Source organism: Pyxicephalus adspersus, chromosome Z, assembly GCF_032062135.1.
Source record: "Pyxicephalus adspersus chromosome Z, UCB_Pads_2.0, whole genome shotgun sequence".
Lineage (NCBI taxonomy): Eukaryota > Metazoa > Chordata > Amphibia > Anura > Pyxicephalidae > Pyxicephalus > Pyxicephalus adspersus.
Window position 1 is genome coordinate 11,148,647 of NC_092871.1, and position 12,071 is coordinate 11,160,717.

Genomic DNA, 12,071 nt, shown 5'->3' on the forward strand with positions numbered 1-12,071 from the left:
TAATATTCAGCTTTTCATTTCTGATTTCGTATACATTTAATACCTTCATCATTAATGCATAAAACTCAACTTCAACTGATTTATTAAAGCTCTCCAAGGCTGCAGAGAATACACTTTCATTAGTGAAGCTGGGTGATCCAGCAAATCTGGAATAGATCTGGTCCAGGATTCAAAACATTTGCTAACAAATAGCAAATGAGTTTTAGGAAATCCATTTTAGGTGTGCTGGATCACCCAGCTTCACTGATGAAAGTGTATGCTCTGCAGACTTGGAGAACTTTAATAAATCAGGCCCATAGTCTCCAACTTATTCTAGTCTTAGGGTTAAATTAGACTTTTGGTATACAGTGGTCCATGTACACAGATATGTACGAGGTAACTACTATTAAATTAATAAAATCAACACATTCCTGCATATAGGAAACACCAGCATGTATCTTGCCTTTACTTACAGACTTGTGCATGATGCTTCAGTCAGCCTAGAAAACGAGCTGCAAAAAAAGACATCCTAAGGAACAACTCCAAAAATATGGTGGGCATTACAGAGAGATTTGGGATAGGTGGGCTGACGATTTTATTTTTTTTACTAGGGCTACTACTGAATTTATTGAAATCTTGCCGCAAACCTAAACAACTTTATTATTTCAAAGAAGAATGTAAAAATAAGTTTCCTTTATTGGCAATAACAAGCTGAAAGGATTGTAAAATCCAGAGATAGAGGCCGCTAAAGTTATATCTAAACTCTTTCCCAGCCCCCAGCCCATTTTTTGCCATGGACAGTCTCATTGACAAGTAGGGAGCCTAGAGGGTAAGGTCCCTGAAAAGAGATTTCTGTGGGAAGAGAAAAGAGGAGACGCTCCAAAATTTTCAGATCTTTTCAGCCTAAATTTGCTGTCACTGTAGACCAGCCCTGTTTCTTTTTCGAACATTCTAACTTTGTTAATGCAGCCAGAATAGATGGTAATAGAAGTTAATGAATATTTACTTTGTAGATGAACGTTCTCCAGCATGCGTCCACCACAAAAATAGATGATCAGTAAAAGGTGAATGCTGCACTTTAAACAACCAAAACTAAAAAAAAGACTCAAAACAAATAAAGAAGAGAAATATAAACCTAAAAATCCAACCCTGGAAAAAACCTCACACCAACTTAAAAAAAAAATTATTAGAGGGAAAGGTGCAAATAAAAGTGGTTGAACCTAAAATAAAAGTCCTATTAACACAAATGATAAATGAAATACATTTTATAAATGAGAATGTACCCTGAAGAGAAACTTAAACCACAAAATACAACACACTGAAACAAAAGCTTGCTTTGTAAAAGGAAGCCTTGAAGCAAATCTAACTGCTGACATCAAATAAACCTCAGAACCAAAAGCCCCCAATAAAAACAAGCTGAACAAACACAAAAAGAATGATTGCCCAAAGGGCTAACAATCAGTAATAAAGTTACATTTTTTAGCTGACCCCCTTGGCTCTACAGCAGCTTGCCCAATAGAGTGAAACCATGGTTGTCCTGTGCCATTTATTTTATAATTGGGGGTTGGCATATTCATAAGTCCCCATATTGGCCCTCTTAACACTGTTGACTATAGTTCAAATGTCAAGTTTATTATGTTTTGTTTTATTTATCCTAGTCAAAGTTTAGGATAAATTCCAAATCTTGAACCCATAAGACTTTCTTCAAACTCATGGTTGGGGCAAACAGGAAATTCTACCCTACTTTGTATTTGACTTGGTCACCATTGTCACCAGTAGTGGAAGTAGGATCAGTTTTTGGAATTGATAATGGACCAGAAAAATCTTTTATTCCTCTGACTTCCTTTTGTGTCTACAGGGTGAAAAGTGAGGAGAAATAACATCAATGGTGTCCAAAAGTTGCAGATGTTTGAACTATTCTATATACTACCCAAAATGAATGAAAAAAATGAATAAAAAAATAATAAATAAATGAATTAAAATTTGCTTTTAGAAATGATTTTTAACCGATATGCTTACACTGCTAAAACTGATGTGGGTACCCCTGGTGATGAAGGAAATTTTTTTATGGACTAACACACCGCAGATTCAGTAGAATTTGGCATTTGATATCAGCGGTTCCCAGGGTTCGCTTTTAAAATAACTTCATTATAAGAAATAGAAAGAATAAAGTTGCGTACATTCTAGTTTTTGGAATCCATTGTCTGAGAAAAATTATAGGATTTTCTTGGATCTATTTATAGAAAAAAGGAAGCTTTGGAATGAGGCAATTGTAGTTTCAAAACCTTCCTGAGAAAGGAAACTGCTCAGTAAGTGTGAAGATGGTGATCTTTCTTGTGCAATAGATACCACCAATAATAGAGCTAGAACTCCAACTTCCTGTGCATGACAACATCCAGTGCCCCTGGGCAATTGCAAGGTTTGTATACAGGCTATGTAGAATCAAAACATCACGCATTGTTGTTCAATATATTGATGATATTTAATATGGGATTTCTATTGACTGGTATAATCTCCTTTCATTTTTAGTGCCTAATTAGTCACAGAATAAGAAAAAGATGAGCCGTCGGATGGACGCGTTAATACCAATAGCTCCATTTTATTAGTCTTAACTTAAGTCTCCTGTTAGAGAAGCTTCTTTTTTTGTACCGGGAGAGGAGTTTTCCCTATGTGCTTGTATTCTGATCTCTCTGGATTTTTAAGGCTAAAGTAGCAAAGGTTTGATACAGGGCATGGAAATAGCTACTGTTCCCATTGAAGATTACCATCTTATGTGCAATACTTCAATACAGAGGACTATTTAGTCCTGGTGGTTCTCCTACCGTAAGGGATTCCCTTGCTATTGGACAGCAAATACAAAGTGTCTATATCATGAAAGAAGAAGTCCTCCTCCGCTAAAGCAGTACGAAGACTCGTGACCTGTAGCGTCACCATGACCAGTTATTGGTGGACAAGTGGGAGGTTGTAATTTTCAAAAGATTAGCTTTAGCGTCCCAATCAAATCTCCACTTAGGGGTGCATTGCGGTGTTAAGCACATTACTGCCGCGTATGTGGGTTAACGTTATGTGGCCACCCAAAGGCAACAAAGCCCCAATGCACATTACATTATTGCAATGCACTGCAGAGGAAACGTGTGCTTGGCCCTATAAAGCAAAGCAAAATAAAAAATCCAAGCAAAAGTTATTGGCAGGAGACATGCAAAGTTCAGGCCAAATATAAAGCCAGATTTTTGGGACAATGTAACCCTGGATATTAGCAGACGTTATTTCATCATTGGCCCAAAAAGGAAAGCCATTGGGCCCAGAAGATTCAGTAGGAAAGACATTGCATTGGGGGATTGAGAGATCACCGGAGCCTGGATTTGTCATCACCGGAGAAGAGCACACTATGAAGTAATTGTGCCATGATTATACCAAGCTCCCACTACTTAATATAAAAAAAATTAGGAAGTCCAACGCATTTCAGTTGATTATGTTACGGCAGGATATTCATGAAACATCAATGGAACCCACAGAGATCTATTTTTAACCTAGATTAGTTTACATAGATGAGTATCTAAAAAAAGCAGAACAAGTGACTCACAGGATTCTCTTCAAGAAACTTTTCCTGGATTACAAATCTCATAAATTTTGCAAAACTAATCAGACATATTAGGATACAATTCTTCTATATGTTGTCACCCAGGAAGACACAGTCAAGGTTGAAGTGTAATCACTGGTGCCTGGGGCCACACAAGTCTTTGCTAAGAACTCTTCATCAATACGGTACATTTTGTGGTTTTACTGCTCCGGATCTGACTTTTGACAACGTGTTGATAAGTTTGTTAGAGATGACTGGACTTCTGCTGATGATAGGAAAAATCTTGTGATCAGCAAATAAACCCAGGAAAGAAAACCCTGTCCATAATGTGCCGAGTGACAAATCTGGCCCTGGTCACAAAGAAAACTTTTGTGCAAGACTGGCATAGCTGGGGCTTCACAACTCATGGCACACAATTTAATGGCATTAAAGGGCAGTTTAGGTATGGACCTGACACTGACATGAATGAATTACTGAACAAGATCTAATTCATAAGTCTTTGGGCCTGATTTATTAAAGTTCTCCCAGACTAGAGACTATTATGGGAGAATCTGTGTGATCTAGTAAGCCTGGAATGGATTCCTTAAAAATCATAATGTGTCATTATTTGTCAAATATTTCAATCCTGAAGCAGATCATTTCAAGGTTTGCAGGATCACCCAGGTTCTCCCATAATAGTTTATCTTCTTCAGTTTTGGAAAGCCTTAACAAAGGCCAATTGTGTAGGAGCCTGCTTTAAGGTAGTTTAGTTGATTATTCAATATTTATTTCATGCTATAACTATGTGATAGGAATTGGGGAAGGCCCTTTTCTGTTCCAACCTGATGGAAAAAGTCCTTCCACAAAAGGCCATGCTAGAGCAGAAAAGGGACTTTACCAAGGTGTTACCACAGGGTTAAAAGTGCAGGATATGTTTTTATATTTTGTAGCATTTAAGAAGTTCTAAATTGAAAAGTAAAAAGAAAATCACACCTACCTTTAACCCCCTGGGCGGTTCATTTCTGTCCGGATTTCTAAAAGAGGTACATTGTTTTTCATGAAAATTTATATTACAGTAAAATATAATAGTATGAAAAAGTTTGAAACACAAAATCATGTCAAAATAATAAATTTAATCAATTAAAAAAAAAAAAAAATATAAATAAATGTTATATTTATACTATTATAATATACTGTAAAATAAATGTTCATGAAAAACAATGTACTGGTTTTACACATATAAATCCAATGTATTGCATTCAATACATGTATTTTGAATTGAATGCAATACAAAATAGATTTGAAATTCCCGCCACCCCCTGAACGAAACATCCGCACGCACCTACGTCACCGGGAACTCCCCCATGACTCATCGGATGCAGAGGACGCCGGCCAGAGGAAGCAAGAAGACGGGGATCGTGGAGATTTATTATTCTATTTCGCTGTTTTAGCTAACCTGAGTGTGACTCGGGGTTACTGCTCTCAGCATCATTTTTTTACCCCAAGTCACACTCAGGGTTAACACTGGGGCGGTTAATCAAGTTCCCTCCATCCCGCTAGAGAAGTCCTCGATCGGGTCCCATGCTGTCCTGGAATTCTCCTTTATCCTGGGGTAGAGGAAGTGCCAGGCGCTGTCATCTTCAGACTTCTTCCTTCTTCTCCCGTCTATGTCACCTGATCTTGCACCGCACAGGCGTGAGATCGAAGGACTCAGCCTGCTGTAAAAAGGAAAAAATAGAAGCTGATCTAACTGCATATGTGTGAGATCGGCATCTCTTTCCCCTTTCCCCGAGATTGAGCATGCACAGAAGGAGCAGCCAGGAGCCTCCCGGGATCTGTGACGTAGGTATCCTGGGAGGTTCTTTGCTTCCATTCATTCTTGAACGCTGTGGCGATCAATACAGAATATGAGGGGCTTCACACTTTTATTTAAAGTAAAAATTTGAGTTTAGGTCCACTTTAACAGTACCCATACTGGAAACACTTGTACACAATAATTTGTTGGGTCAACCTCATACTTTTTACCATATAGTGGGTGTGCTGGCCAGACCGCCATAAACCTTTGACCATATACTACTGTGTGTTCTGTGAAATAAAAGTCCTTGGCAAGAGATAAACTTCCAGCTACCTATTACTAGATAATCTATTGAGTGTGACCTCAATCTCGTCTTTTCCAGTGGGCCGCAGGTACATGATTTAGTAGAATAGTGATATTGCCATGCACTCACCAACCAAAAAAAGACTTTGTATCTCCTCCCCAAAAAACTGTACATCAGTGACCTCTGGAAATGTGATTGAATCAGAAAACACCTATTTATGGGCAGTGCTTGGTTCTGTATAAAACAGTGGTGCTCCAGCTAAAGACACCTAAGGTTCCTCAAATGTGTATACATCTCCACCATATCCCCATCCAGGTTACATCAGCACATTCATAGGAGGATGGAGCCTTGAAATGTGAGGTTGCCTTGTAATGAGCTTAGAGAAGGATAATGTGCATGCCATGATTTTCTTGTTATTCTTGATCTACGGGCCTTTCACGCTACATAATCCACCATGAGACAATTCTAGTGTGCTCCTTGTCATAATACATGTGTGATTCCTGTACTACTGGTGCAACTTTCTTTTCTTCAAGATTTCTGAGTGTGTAATCCTTCCCCATGCTAATAAATAGCTTTTCAATCACAAGAATAATATTTCCTAGATTTTGGCAGACTGATAAATGCAGAACATGAAGTAAACTGGATGGAGATGTTTTAGATACAGCACACAAATAAATTCACATTCACCTGCACAGGCTCTTCAGTAGAAATCCCAATATGCCAAGCCAGACTCTACCTTATTACACCAAAGCCAACTCTGACCTTCAAATCTGCCCTCATAGTTTACTCTCAGTGTGAGTTCAATGATCTAAAACATTTTTATATCCACCTAGATTCCATTTCCTTCATCTAATGATCTCGTTGACCCCAAACTTTCCATTATGGACAATAATTCCATCATCACACCTCTGTTTTATAATCTCTGCTAGTCAACAGGCACATTATTATTATTGCGAGAGGGAATGGGTTGGAGTTTGTGATTTTGTTTTAATTGCTTTTTACACATATTTAATCTATATTTATATTTATATCTATTTAGGCTATATTAAGCTATATTTATATCTACTTAAGCTAAGACAAAGAAAGCACACCTACATTCGATTCTAAGGTTTTGTCTATCAATAAATATTAAAAAATTATCCAGTCTTTAACAGGTCCTAACTAGTGTTGGTCCAATATCTCACTATTCGATCGAATAGGGCGATATTGTTCAGGTGATCGAACATCAAATTTGCACACTATTAAAGTCAATGGGGGGAAAACTCAAAATATTTTTCAGGTTTGTGTAGAACTGCAAGAGCAATCAGGGGGGCAGAGCTGACAGCTCCACTTCCCTGATTGCTCTTGCAGCTCTAGCGTAACTTTAGTATGTGTTCTTGGATAGAGATTCTCTATCCAAGAACACAGGAGTCCCACGGGATCCCCGGGCAGTGGACGCTAAATGGGGACAAGTGTCCCTGATGACACTTGAGCTGTCATCAGGGTTTACCTTTCCTCAGCCAATCACAGAGCACTTGAGGTGATGAATAGGGAGACTTGTCCCCATTTAACCTCTAGTGCCCGGGGATCCCACACTGACAGAAGAATTCCCATGGCTGTGCATGGATAACTGTGGGATAACCTGTAAAAAAATAAAAGTTAGTTACACAAATCACACACATTCATTAATTTACACAAATTTGCAGAGTCGAATCCCTTGTTTTTCGGATCGGGTCTATACGAATTCGAACAGCCATATTCAGACAACCCGAATTCGACACTAGTTTTAACATTAGGTAAATACAACCACAGATGAACAACAACACATAAAGCATTACACTGTGTCATTATTTATTTAACAATGATTAATTCAATACGCAGAAGCAGTGTGTGAAAATGTACCACTTACATAGTAAATAAGAGGGTAAGTAGCAACCAGGTTCTGGTAATCAATGCACTAAATGAATAATTGATCATTGACAAGTGTGACCATCACTATAAAAGCAAAAGTTTGATCAGTTTGCTGTTCTGGATTATTCAGGTGTGTGTTAACAATGTGCCAAAGAGGAAAGACCAAACAATGATCTTAGAGAATCAACTGTTGATTCCCCAAATTCCTTAGAATTAAAAAAGAGTGTACTTTTTTTTTCTCATGAATGTATCCCTTGGTCTATGTATTATCTATCTATCTATCTATCTATCTATCTATCTATCTATCTATCTAATCTACGTAATATATATTTATTTATTATAATATAATTCAAATGATTATGTAATATAATCATAAATATATACTAATGTAATATAATAACTATATATGATTATTTTATTCTATTATAAATATTATTTTCTGCAACTTCATTCTACATTATGTAATATGAATCACACTGACAGAGGATAAAATAGCTATCTGGCACAATTTATAACTCCTACAGTCTGGTCTGGAGCCTTTCTGTAAAGTGAAGATCGATATACACTCTTTTCAATATTTTCAACCCATTAGATTAAAAATCAATCAGTCATTTCCTTTTATGATCATTCACAATCAAATATTTAGAAGGTTAATTAAAAAATAATAAGGACAAAGTGTTTTTATTTTATTGAATGGTAAACAGTTGTATTGAAATCAAAACTACTTGTTATAGATATTTTGATAAGAAAATGGACATGCACATCAAACACTCGTATGATCACAAGGATTATCTAAATCAATTGTAATTACAATTGTAATATCAATATCAATTGAAATAATAGTGAAGGGCAAAAGAATTAGGCATGGCTCTTAGATTGTAAGCTCTTTGGGCAGGGTCCTCTTTTCCTGTGCCACTGTCTGTATCTGTCATTTGCAACCCCTATTCAATATACAGCACTGTGTAATTTGTTGGTGCTATATAAATATTTTTTATTATAATTAAATATTATTAAATATAATAATAATAATAGTAATAATAATAATGTCTAACATTACTTTACCGTTAACATATGTGTACTTAGAATGTAACTCAAATAAAAATCATGCTCTGCTGCTGCCACCTAGTGTTCAGAGTAGGACTTGCATTAGGAGAGGTGTGGACAGGCATGACCAGCAGCAATAATTCAGCAGTAGGGGGCGCTCACATATGTTTTATTTATTTCTCTGGCCAGCTAGGCATAAGGGAGGGTTGCTTTATAACTGCACAGAGGAGCTGTAAATCCAAAGCTGACCAATAAGAACACTAACATTCGTTGCATGTTTAAATAAACTTGTAATGGTTGCAAGAGTACAGGTCATATATAAAGGAACTTGAAAAAATAATTTATTGACAGTTATTTTAATGCATATTACTGTATTCGTCTTTGCATATTGGGCCAGTGGTTGCAGGACCACCATCAGAAATTTCTGGGCCGATTCTAGGTAGGCATCTTGGCCCCTCCCTCCCAGCATTGCAAAAAGTCATGTGCCTTTGATTGGGGAAAAGTGCCTTCTGTAAGACATACCCCATGTGTCCCCCCGATGGCAGCCCTGGGTGGTCGTATACAGATTGATGGCTGTCATTATGGCAGGACTGAGCAGAACTTGTAACTGTGCATGTGAAAGACTGCTTTCAATGGCAGATGAACAACATTGTGGGCTGGGCAATGAAAATGGAAACTTTTAGTTTATAGATTTATAGTATTCCGAAACCAATAGACTCTATTAAAGTATTTAAGAGGTTGTGAATCTTCTCCAGGTGCTAAAAGCAATGGCTATAATGTGCAAATATGCTCAGCAATTCTTTTGTGCCACATACCCTGACGAAGAATCACAAAACCGCAAAACGCGTTGGTGATCTAAGCAGAGAGCACATTGAAACAAGTGTTATAGTCTAAGCATATGTACAAACACGCAATGATATTACAGATTTTATTTATTATTTTGTACCCTTTATAACTGATGACATGAAATTTTTTTTACTTATACTAAAAGGTTTCTTGCCACTCATGCAATATATAAACTACAAAAACATCTGGTTACCTCTAAATACCCAAAACTGCAATGCCAACCTGATGGACATTTAAATCATAAATAAAATTTATATAATTAAACCACAAAGACAGTATATCTGCCACATGGTTCATAGCAAATCAAAAAGTGGAAACCTTTGGGGTGTTTTTATAAAGCAGGAAATCTGACATTCATCAAACATTCCCTGGTTGAGAATCATTCACTGCCATTGAAAACACATGTATCGGGTAAATTCTCCACCAGGGAATATTTGGTGAAGTAAGATTCACAACTATATATATAAACTGTAATAGTTGTAATTAGTTGTAACTAGTAATAGAGTCATTGAAGCGTGAGAGTTTGATCTGTAGGCACGTGGCAGATATAATGAATGATACCACGTGACTACAGATCTAAACTAAAATGTTTTGTGGTTTTATTTTATTAAAATCTGGTATTTGTATAGCAATTTTGGCTATTCAGAGGTAACACTGCTCTCTAGTTAGTCAAATTGAGGTAGGGGTCTGTATGCTGTCATCAGAGCAGGAATAAATGCCACATTTGCCTCCTTGTTGGTGGCATTTGCCGGTTGCAGGACCGATAAATAGTGAGCTCACCTTCTTTTCTATCACCTACAAGCAGAATCTCAATGCATAGTAAGGGGTAAATAGAGGAGGCCGCATGGGAATGACTCTTGTGGGTGAATGTAAGTGGCCCCCAGAAGCAGGGTTGCTAGTAGGACCCTGATCCATGTGGGGTTCCTTGGCAGATTTACATTTATGGGCCAACCAAAATTTTTTTTTTCTATTTTTTCGTAGAGTTGGATGGGGCCTAGATCCTCCATCAGATTTTTGCTGTCTAAGAAATGGATGTCTAAGAAATGGATTCTCCTTGCTTTAGATAGAATTCATTTCACTATTGTGCCTACTTGAGATGAAATGATATGAATTCTCCCAAGAAACAAGAGTTTTAATCCCTCTGTACTTTTTTTATTAGTATTAAATTGCTGTTTAAAGAAAACTTGTATTGGTTGAGTGATCTGAACATCCAAAATCAACAGGGTTTCCCAATATTAGTAAACCATGTGCCCCTTTGACATGACAGGGTAAAATACACTTTCTGCCAAAATACTAAATCTCCAAATGAAACAAAAACTAAGCAAAGAAGCTCAAACCCTTCAACATATATGTGGCCTTCAAAAATTCGCCAGGATGATAAAATTTAAGGATAATGATAATGAAATTTAAGGAGTATAAGGAACAGCCACTCACTTTGGGACGGGAAGTACTCAGAAGGAAGAGCTGATGTTCCTCAATGCTCTTTCAGACCCCCTCCGACATCCATCTCCTCTCCAGATCCCAAATTTTGGTTTGCCATATACAGAATATCATTCACCGTCAGGAAGAATTGTTTCTTATGAAGGGATACCCGGCGCTGTGCTAATTGATGTAAATCCTGCTGCCTGTGCAGTTCACATGTTTGGAGTAAGTGCTGCAGCCCTTCATCTTCTTACTCATTACAAAGTTTCAATCAATCTGATCAATGAGGAAAAGATTCTCCAGCCTGCAGGTGACCGATGACATTACAAAAGTCACTGGACTGAGGGTCAAAGGTGACCTAGAAACTTATATGAAGCATTTTACCTTTTCCATGTATTGTGATATGTCAAAGAAGTTATCACAAGGCTCACAATCGTTTCCTATAGCATGTGCAAGTCTATTGGTGTAAACCTAACCTCCAAGGTATTACAATACTGAAGTGGCATTACTTTGTGATCCCTGTAGGTACCTATGATAAGATGGCCATACATGTTTAAGTCTGATTGTTAAATCTTAGTCCAATATGCTTTAGGTTTAGCTCTGTTGGGTGCTTGCTAACCATACACCTAACACCCCCCCCCCCTCACCCCATGGTTACCCATTTTTAAACTGCTGGGCATCCAAAACCTTTCAATACCATTTTTGATGGACATTTGTTGAAAAGGTTGGAGGTGTATGGAAGCAGCTTTAGCAGCCGGCCGCCCTAAGACTCTGCATGAAGCATTTCAAAAACTGCACTGCATCCCAACCAAATGCTTGCACAGAAGGGATTTCAACTGTGCCCAATTCTTTAAGTGATAGCTAAGGCTTCAGGAAGCTTTGGACTGGATAACAACTGTGAACTGCAGCGGTACTGCAATGGTCCCAAGCCTGAACCTAGTCTTAGTAATGCATCATGAAAATAGGTTATATGCTCCCCTATACTTTGATTATACTCCCCGATACTGATTTATTAAAGCTCTCCAAGGCTGGAGAAGATACTCTTTCATCAGTGAAGCTGGGTGATCCAGCAAACCAGGAACAGATCTGGTCTAGGATTGAAAACATTTGCTAACAAATAACAAATGCCTTTTTAGAAATTCATTCCAGGTTTCACTGATGAAAGTGTATCCTTTTCAGCCTTGGAGAGCTTTAATAAATCCCATTATGTTTTAATAACAAACTAACTGATT